The sequence below is a fragment of the Nerophis lumbriciformis genome, linkage group LG16 (assembly GCF_033978685.3).
Source record: "Nerophis lumbriciformis linkage group LG16, RoL_Nlum_v2.1, whole genome shotgun sequence".
Classification (NCBI taxonomy): domain Eukaryota; kingdom Metazoa; phylum Chordata; class Actinopteri; order Syngnathiformes; family Syngnathidae; genus Nerophis; species Nerophis lumbriciformis.
The window spans coordinates 4394746-4404598 of record NC_084563.2 but is presented as its reverse complement, the minus strand read 5'-3'; positions in this window follow the sequence as shown (position 1 = coordinate 4404598).

Here is a 9853-nt window from a genome sequence, read left to right as displayed (position 1 = left end):
AACTCAACTGGCTACAAAGTAGACGGAAACAGGATGCTGGACGACAGCAAAAACTTACGGCGTCCACAAAGTACATCCGTACATGACAATCAACAATGTCCACACAAAGAAGGATAGCGACAACGTAAATAGCCTCGCTTGCTAACACAAAGCAGGTGCGGGGAATAGCGCTCAAAGGAAGACATGAAACTGCTACAGGAAAACACCAACAAAACAGGTGCAAGTAAAAAGGTATGTAATGCTAAAACCAAAAATGAACAAAAGGGAAAGCAAAAGACAATGGTTATGCAAAACGAAAGTAAAACTCAACTGGCTACAAAGTAGACAGAAACAGGATGCTGGACGACAGCAAAAACTTACGGCGTCCACAAAGTACATCCGTACATGACAATCAATGTCCACACAAAGGATAGCGACAACGTAAATAGCCTCGCTTGCTAACACAAAGCAGGTGCGGGGAATAGCGCTCAAAGGAAGACATGAAACTGCTACAGGAAAACACCAACAAAACAGGTGCAAGTAAAAATGTATGAAATGCTTAAACCAAAAATTAACGAAAGGGAAAGGAAAAGACTATGCAAAAGCAGAGTAAAACTGAACTGGCTACAAAGTAAACAGAAACAGAATGCTGGACGACAGCAAAAACTTACGGCGTCCACAAAGTGAATCCGCACATGCCATGACAATCAACAATGTCCACACAAAGAAGGATAGCGACAACGTAAATAGCCTCGCTTGCTAACACAAAACAGGTGCGGGGAATAGCGCTCAAAGGAAGACATGAAACTGCTACAGGAAAACACCAACTAAAACAGGTGCAAGTAAAAAGGTATGTAATGCTAAAACCAAAAATGAACGAAAGGGAAAGCAAAAGACAATGGTTATGCAAAACGTAAGTAAAACTCAACTGGCTACAAAGTAGACAGAAACAGGATGCTGGACGACAGCAAAAACTTACGGCGTCCACAAAGTACATCCGTACATGACAATCAATGTCCACACAAAGGATAGCGACAACGTAAATAGCCTCACTTGCTAACACAAAGCAGTTGCGGGGAATAGCGCTCAAAGGAAGACATGAAACTGCTACAGGAAAACACCAACAAAACAGGAGCAAGTAAAAAGGTATGTAATGCTTAAACCAAAAATGAAAGAAAGGAAAAGACTGCAAAAGGAGAGTAAAACTGAACTGGCTATAAAGTAAACAGAATGCTGGACGACAGCAAAAACTTACGGCGTCCACAAAGTGCATCCGTACATGCCATGACAATCAACAATGTCCACACAAAGAAGGATAGCGACAACGTAAATAGCCTCGCTTGCTAACACAAAGCAGGTGCGGGGAATAGCGCTCAACGGAAGACATGAAACTGCTACAGGAAAACACCAACAAAACAGGTGCAAGTAAAAAGGTATGTAATGCTTGAACCAAAAATGAAAGAAAGGAAAATACTGCAAAAGGAGAGTAAAACTGAACTGGCTACAAAGTAAACAGAAACAGAATGCTGGAGGACAGCAAAAACTTACGGCGTCCACAAAGTGGAGTTTCATTCCTTCAGGAAATCTGGTTCATTTTCATAAATTTCTCCTGAATATCAAAAACAAACACAACACTTTGTAGTTTGCAGTGCAATTTATTTCAAGTGTCACTTACATGAAAATTCATATTACAAAAAAAAAAAACCTGTGTACACGCGCTCCGCCCCCGGCACGCGACGCCGGTGACGGGAGGCCGGGCCGTGTGCAGGAAGGCTCGGGTGTCTGCATACGATGGCGTTTCTTCCTCTTCTCCACGTTGCATGAAATCGCTCATAAAAAGTCAGCTTGTCCCGTCCGGACGTGTGGAAGACGTCAAGTCCTTGGAGCGTATACACTAGCCTTTAAATAGTTTTACACCAGTTGATCTGCCGTCTCTTTTCTGCTCTGCCCTACTCTGTTGCGTGTAGAGGTTATGCGGTGACCACAGATGATGCGCTAGCTGTTCAAAGTCGGGACCCGGGGTGGACCACTCATATGTGTCTCTGTGCTGCTGACTTGTTTCCACTCAAGATGATCTCCTGCTGGCCTTACTATGGACTGGACTCTCACACTATTACCTAGATCCACTATGGACTGGACTCTCACACTATTACCTAGATCCACTATGGACTGGACTCTCACACTATTACCTAGATCCACTATGGACTGGACTCTCACACTATTACCTAGATCCACTATGGACTGGACTCTCACACTATTACCTAGATCCACTATGGACTGGACTCTCACACTATTACCTAGATCAGGGGTCGGCAACCCGCGGCTCCGGAGCCGCATGCGGCTCTTTGATCACTCTGATGCGGCTCAGCAGCTTACTTGCTGAACCCCCCCAATTTTCCCGCGAGACTTCCGGATTTCAGTGCCTCTCGCAGAAAACTCCCGGGATTAATATTCACCGATTTTCACCCTTACGACTATAATAAGGGCGTGCCATGATGGTACACCATTTGGCGCCCTCTACAGTCTGTACTAACAGAGTGCCAGCCTAACACTTATTAAACAATATACATCTTTTGCTTGCACACGTACGAAAACAGCAAGGCATACTTGGTCAACAGCCACACAGGTTACACTGACGGTGGTCATATAAAACAACTTTAACACTCTTACTAATAATGCGCCACACTTTTGAACCAAAACCGAAACAAGGATGACAAACACATTTCGGGAGAACATCTGCACCTTAACACTGTCACGTCTGTGTGATCAGGTTTTATTTTTGGACTTTTTGTGCACTTTTGTTTTGTTTTGTCACCATAGTTACCCATTAGTTTCACCTGTTGTTAATCATGTCCATAGTATTTAAGTTCATTCATTTTCTGTTGTTCGTCCTGACGACCTCACGCCACATTTATGCTCTGTCCATTTTTTCATGTCCATGTTCACGCTGCTCCTTTTTTTGTCCATGCCAAGTAAGTTTTCTTTATTCAAGCCATAGTTTGCAAGTTTTGTTTAATTGTTCATAGTTTATTCTCCGCCACTGTGCGCGCTTTTTGTTTGATCCTTTTTTTTTGTATTTATAGTTAATAAATAAATCATGTACCTTAATTCCCGTCTCGCACGAGCCAACTTTCCGTTGCATCCTGGAAAAGCACACACCCCGGACCAAGTCTTGACGGTAGGTCGTCAGGACGAACAACAGAAAATGAAAAGCTTAAATAACACAGACATGATTAACGAAAACAGGTGCGTGACTCAAAACGTGAAACAGGTGCGTGACGTGACAGGTGAAAACTAATGGTTGCTATGGTGACAAACAAGAGTGTACAATGAGTCCAAACGTGGAACAGGTGAAACTAATGGGTAATCATGCAAACAAGACAAGGGAGTGAAAAGCCAGAAACTAAACAAAACATCCATCCATCCATTTTCTACCGCTTATTCCCTTTGGGGTCGCGGGGGGGCGCTGGAGCCTATCTCAGCTACAATCGGGCGGAAGGCGGGGTACACCCTGGACAAGTCGCCACCTCATCGCAGGGCCAACACAGATAGACAGACAACATTCACACTCACATCCACACACTAGGGCCAATTTAGTGTTGCCAATCAACTTATCCCCAGGTGCATGTCTTTGGAGGTGGGAGGAAGCCGGAGTACCCGGAGGGAACCCACGCAGTCACGGGGAGGACATGCAAACTCCACACAGAAAGATCCCGAGCCCGGGATTGAACCCAAGACTACTCAGGACCTTCGTATTGTGAGGCAGATGCACTAACCCCTCTGCCACCGTGAAGCCAGACATACGAAAACAGGTGCGTGACTCAAAACGTGAAACAGGTGCGTGACGTGACAGGTGAAAACTAATGGTTGCTATGGTGACAAACAAGAGTGTACAATGAGTCCAAACGTGGAACAGGTGAAACTAATGGGGGTAATCATGCAAACAAGATAAGGGAGTGAAAAGCCAGAAACTAAACAAAACATTACTAAGACAAAACATGATTACACAGACATGACAAACACAACATAAACACAACAGAACAAACACCCAGAATCCCATGCAGCCCTGACTCTTCTGGGCTACATTATACACCCCTGCTACCACCAAACCCCGCCCCCACCCCAACCCTGCTCCCTCACACATCACATTGGTTTATATTATTGTATATACTAGGGCAGGGGTCACCAACGCGGTGCCCGCGGTCACCAGGTAGCCCGTAAGGACCAGATCAGTCGCCCACTCGCCTGTTCTAAAAATAGCTCAAAGAGCAGCACTTACCAGTGAGCTGCCTCTATCTTTTTAAATTTTATTTATTTACTATCAAGCTGGTCTCGCTTTGCTCGACATTTTTAATTCTAAAATAGACAAAACTCAAATAGAATTTGAAAATCCAAGAAAATATTTTAAAGACTTGGCCTTCACTTGGAATAAGCGGTAGAAAATGGATGGATGGATGGGTCTTCACTTGTTTAAATAAATTCATTTATTTTTTACTTTGCTTCTTATTACTTAATTTTAGAGAAAAAATACAACCTTAAAAATGATTTTAGGATTTTTAAACAAATATACCTTTTTACCTTTTTAAATTTCTTCCTCTTCTTTCCTGACAATTTAAATCAATGTTCAAGTAAATGTATTTTTTTATTATTGTAAAGAATAATAAATATTTTAGCTTCTGTTTTTTCGACGAAGAATATTTGTGAAATATTTCTTCAAACTTACTATGATTAAAATTCAAAAAAATTATTCTGGCAAATCTAGAAAAAAAATACAACCTTAAAAATGATTTTAAGATTTTTAAACAAATATACCTTTTTACCTTTTAAATTTCTTCCTCTTCTTTCCTGACAATTTAAGTCAATGTTCAAGTAAATTTTTTTTTTTTTATTGTAAAGAATAATAAATATTTTAGCTTTTGGTTTTTCGACGAAGAATATTTGTGAAATATTTCTTCAAACTTACTATGATTAAAATTCAAAAAAATTATTCTGGCAAATCTAGAAAAAAAATACAACCTTAAAAATGATTTTAAGATTTTTAAACAAATATACCTTTTTACCTGTTAAATTTCTTCCTCTTCTTTCCTGACAATTTAAGTCAATGTTCAAGTAAATTTTTTTTTTTTCATTGTAAAGAATAATAAATATTTTAACTTCTGGTTTTTCGACGAAGAATATTTGTGAAATATTTCTTCAAACTTACTATGATTAAAATTCAAAAAAATTATTCTGGCAAATCTAGAAAAAAAATACAACCTTAAAAATGATTTTAAGATTTTTAAACAAATATACCTTTTTACCTTTTAAATTTCTTCCTCTTCTTTCCTGACAATTTAAATCAATGTTCAAGTAATTTTTTTTTTTTTTTTAATTGTAAACAATAATAAATATTTTAGCTTCTGGTTTTTCGACGGAGAATATTTGTGAAATATTTCTTCAAACTTACTATGATTAAAATTCAAAAAAATTATTCTGGCAAATCTAGAAAATCTGTAGAATCAAATTTAAATCTTATTTCAAAGTATTTTGAATTTCTTTTAAAATTGTTGTTCTGGAAAATCTAGAAGAAATACTGATTTGTCCTTGTTAGAAATATAGCTTGGTCCAATTTGTTAAATATTCTAACAAAGTGCAGATTGGATTTTAACCAATTTAAAAACATGTCATCAAAATTCTAAAATGTATCTTAATCTGGAAAAATTACTAATGATGTTCCATAAATTCTTTTTTTTAATTTTTTCAAAAAGATTCAAATTAGCTAGTTTTTCTCTTCTTTTTGTCGGTTGAATTTTGAATTTTAAAGAGTCGAAATTGAAGATAAACTATGTTTCAAAATGTTATTTTAATTTTTTTCGTGTTTTCTCCTCTTTTAAACCGTTCAATTAAGTGTTTTTTTCATCATTTATCCTCTCCGTAAAAGGAAAAAAAAATGTACGACGGAATGACAGACAGAAATACCCATTTTTTATATATATATACATTTATTTATTTAGCTATTCTTGTTTAAATCACACTTACGTGTAACTTACAAATGACAATATATTTATTTATTTAAGTGTGTATCAAACTGGTAGCCCTTCGCATTAATCAGTACCCAAGAAGTAGTTTTTGGTTTCAAAAAGGTTGGTGACCCCTGTACTAGGGCATCAAATCAGTGTCAGTTGAGTCGGTCCATAGGTTGCCTGTAGGGATTTTTAATGTCCAGCAGATGTCAGTATTTAGTGACACAGTATCGACACAGTATCGATACAGTTTTGCAATGTGTCGAAACGCTTCATGACGCCTCATCAACCCATCACTAGCAGTATGTTTGAGACCCCTGGTTATACATAGCACAAAGCAAAAAAAAACAAACTTCGTATGCAGTGTTATTTCATTTAAAATTTCAAAAAATTTCCATTGTTTTCTATAATTTGTGAAACTGGTCAAATTGGGCTCTTTGACTGGTAAAGGTTGCCGACCCCTGACCTAGATCCACTATGGACTGGACTCTCACACTCTTAACTAGATCCACCCCAAGTCCATTGCACCGGTCACCCAAGGGGGGGGGTCCCCACATCTGCGGTCCTCTCCGAGGTCTCTCATTGTCATCCCGTTGGGTTGAGTTTTTCCTTGCCGCGATGTGGGATCTGAGCCGGGAGGATGTCGTCGTGGCTTGTGCAGCCCTTTGAGACGCTCGTGATTTAAGGGCTATGTAAGTAAACATTGATTGATTGACTGGGTGTGCGCGCCACAAGAGGGACTCGGGCTTCAGGTGGACTTTAGAAGCACGAACGAGGACCGAGCCCCCTCATTAGGAACACCATCTAATGCCAGCCAACACAAACAATAGGAATAACAACGCTTATTATTATTATTATTTGCAGTTTGTTAATTTAGCATAGTCAGCATTCTTTTCATGTATTATCGTCACGGTCCGACTCTCTGACCGTCCTAAGAAGCCTCAAAAATAGAAGTTTCTGGATCATCAGTATCCCATCAGCATTCTACATCCTGTGGCAGGAAGTGTCTTCAACATCCGAGCTAGTTTTTGACGTGACCTTCAGGTCTTTCAGCCCCCGTGGACTTGTTGCATAATAAGACGTGTGTCAGTTGGACGGAAAGGACAAATATGGGTTGAGTTTTTCCTTGCCGCGATGTGGGATCTGAGCCGGGAGGATGTCGTCGTGGCTTGTGCAGCCCTTTGAGACGCTCGTGATTTAAGGGCTATGTAAGTAAACATTGATTGATTGACTGGGTGTGCGCGCCACAAGAGGGACTCGGGCTTCAGGCGGACTTTAGAAGCACGAACGAGGACCGAGCCCCCTCATTAGGAACACCATCTAATGCCAGCCAACACAAACAATAGGAATAACAACGCTTATTATTATTATTATTATTTGCAGTTTGTTAATTTAGCATAGTTAGCATTCTTTTCATGTATTATCGTCACGGTCCGACTCTCTGACCGTCCTAAGAAGCCTCAAAAATAGAAGTTTCTGGATCATCAGTATCCCATCAGCATTCTACATCCTGTGGCAGGAAGTGTCTTCAACATCCGAGCTAGTTTTTGACGTGACCTTCAGGTCTTTCAGCCCCCATGGACTTGTTGCATAATAAGACGTGTGTCAGTTGGACGGAAAGGACAAATATGGGTTGAGTTTTTCCTTGCCGCGATGTGGGATCTGAGCCGGGAGGACGTCGTCGTGGCTTGTGCAGCCCTTTGAGACGCTCGTGATTTAAGGGCTATGTAAGTAAACATTGATTGATTGACTGGGTGTGCGCGCCACAAGAGGGACTCGGGCTTCAGGCGGACTTTAGAAGCACGAACGAGGACCGAGCCCCCTCATTAGGAACACCATCTAATGCCAGCCAACACAAACAATAGGAATAACAACGCTTATTATAATTATTATTTGCAGTTTGTTAATTTAGCATAGTCAGCATTCTTTTCATGTATTATCGTCACGGTCCGACTCTCTGACCGTCCTAAGAAGCCTCAAAAATAGAAGTTTCTGGATCATCAGTATCCCATCAGCATTCTACATCCTGTGGCAGGAAGTGTCTTCAACATCCGAGCTAGTTTTTGACGTGACCTTCAGGTCTTTCAGCCCCCGTGGACTTGTTGCATAATAAGACGTGTCAGTTGGACGGAAAGGACAAATATAACGACAGGGTGTCAGGAAAGTCTGGACACACGCGGGGGCAAAGAATGTTGAAATTTGGCAATTATAAAAAATTATTATTATTATAAATTTAATACCCATGCACCAATTTTTTTCCCCGCTTATTCGAGGTGGGGTCGCGGGGGCTGCAGCCTAAGCACAGAAGCCCAGACATCCAAGGGATCACTTATTTGAAAAATATAACATCTTTTTTTTTTTTTTTATTTATTTATTTCAATTATCAGTAACATTTTAGTATGGGGAAAACATATTCACCATTAATTAGTTAAGTTAACGTTAAAGTGCCAATGCATACTTAAAAGTTAAAAAGTTAAAGTACCAATGATTGTCACACACACACTAGGTGTGGTGAAATTATTCTCTGCATTTGACCCATCACCCTTGATCACCCCCTGGAAGGTGAGGGGAGCAGTGAGCAGCAGCGGTGGCCGCGCCCGGGAATCATTTTTGGTGATTTAACCCCCAATTCCAACCCTTGATGCTGAGTGCCAAGCAGGGAGGCAATGGGTCCCATTTTTATAGTCTTTGGTATGACTCGGCCGGGATTTGAACTCACAACCTACCGATCTCAGGGCGGACACTCTAACCACTAGGCCACTGCCACTTGCCAACCCTCCCGAATTTTCCGGGAGACTCCCGAAATTCAGCGCCTCTCCCGAAAACCTCCCGGGACAAATATTCTCCCGAAAATCTCCCGATTTTCAGTTGGAGCTGGAGGCCACGCCCCCTAACTAAATCATCCAGACAAGAGATAAATTGTATTATGTTTATCTTACCGAAAAATAAATATATTTATTAATTTAAAAAAAACAAAAAAAACGAAATAAATGTTTACTATATTTTGCTAAAAACATCAAAATTAATTGTATTTTTATTTGTATTTTTTCTGACTCCTTATTACATCCAGGCATTAGAATTATACATTAAAATAAACATATTGAAATAATTAATTTTAAATTATCATAATAATTTCTTACAAAATTACCATATTTAATTATTAAAATAATTGCTCGTTTATCAACAACTTTAGCATTTTATTCATTACATTTTGAAGCTCTCAGAAGCCAAGTTATGTTATATTCCTTAATATTTATTTATGCAAGTTTGAAGTATCAATTATCTAAACACAGTTTTATTTGCATATTTTCAGGATGTACAGATATATGTATATATAAATATATATATATATATATATGTATGAAATACTTGACTTGATGAATTCTAGCTGTCAATATACTCCTCCACTCTTAACCACACCCCCAACCACGCCCCCACCCCCCACTTCCCGAAATCGGAGGTCTCAAGGTTGGCAAGTATGGCCAATGATTGTCACAGACACACACTAGGTGTGGCGAACTTATTCTCTGCATTTGACCCATCCACCCTTGATCACCACGTGGGAGGTGAGGGGAGCAGTGAGCAGCAGCGGTGGCCGCGCCCGGTAATCATTTTTGGTGATTTAACCCCCGATTCCAACCCTTGATGCTGAGTGCCGAGCATTTTTATAGTCTTTGGTATGACTCGGCCGGGGGTTTGAACTCACAACCTACCCATCTCAGGGCGGACACTCTAACCACTAGGCCACTGAGTTGCTTATCAACATGCAAATTGGTAACATACTGGCTCTTAATTAGTCATTATTAAGTACTTATTAATGCCTTATTATACAAGCAGTAAGCCATTAATTAAGAGTCTTCCCTCAATAACCT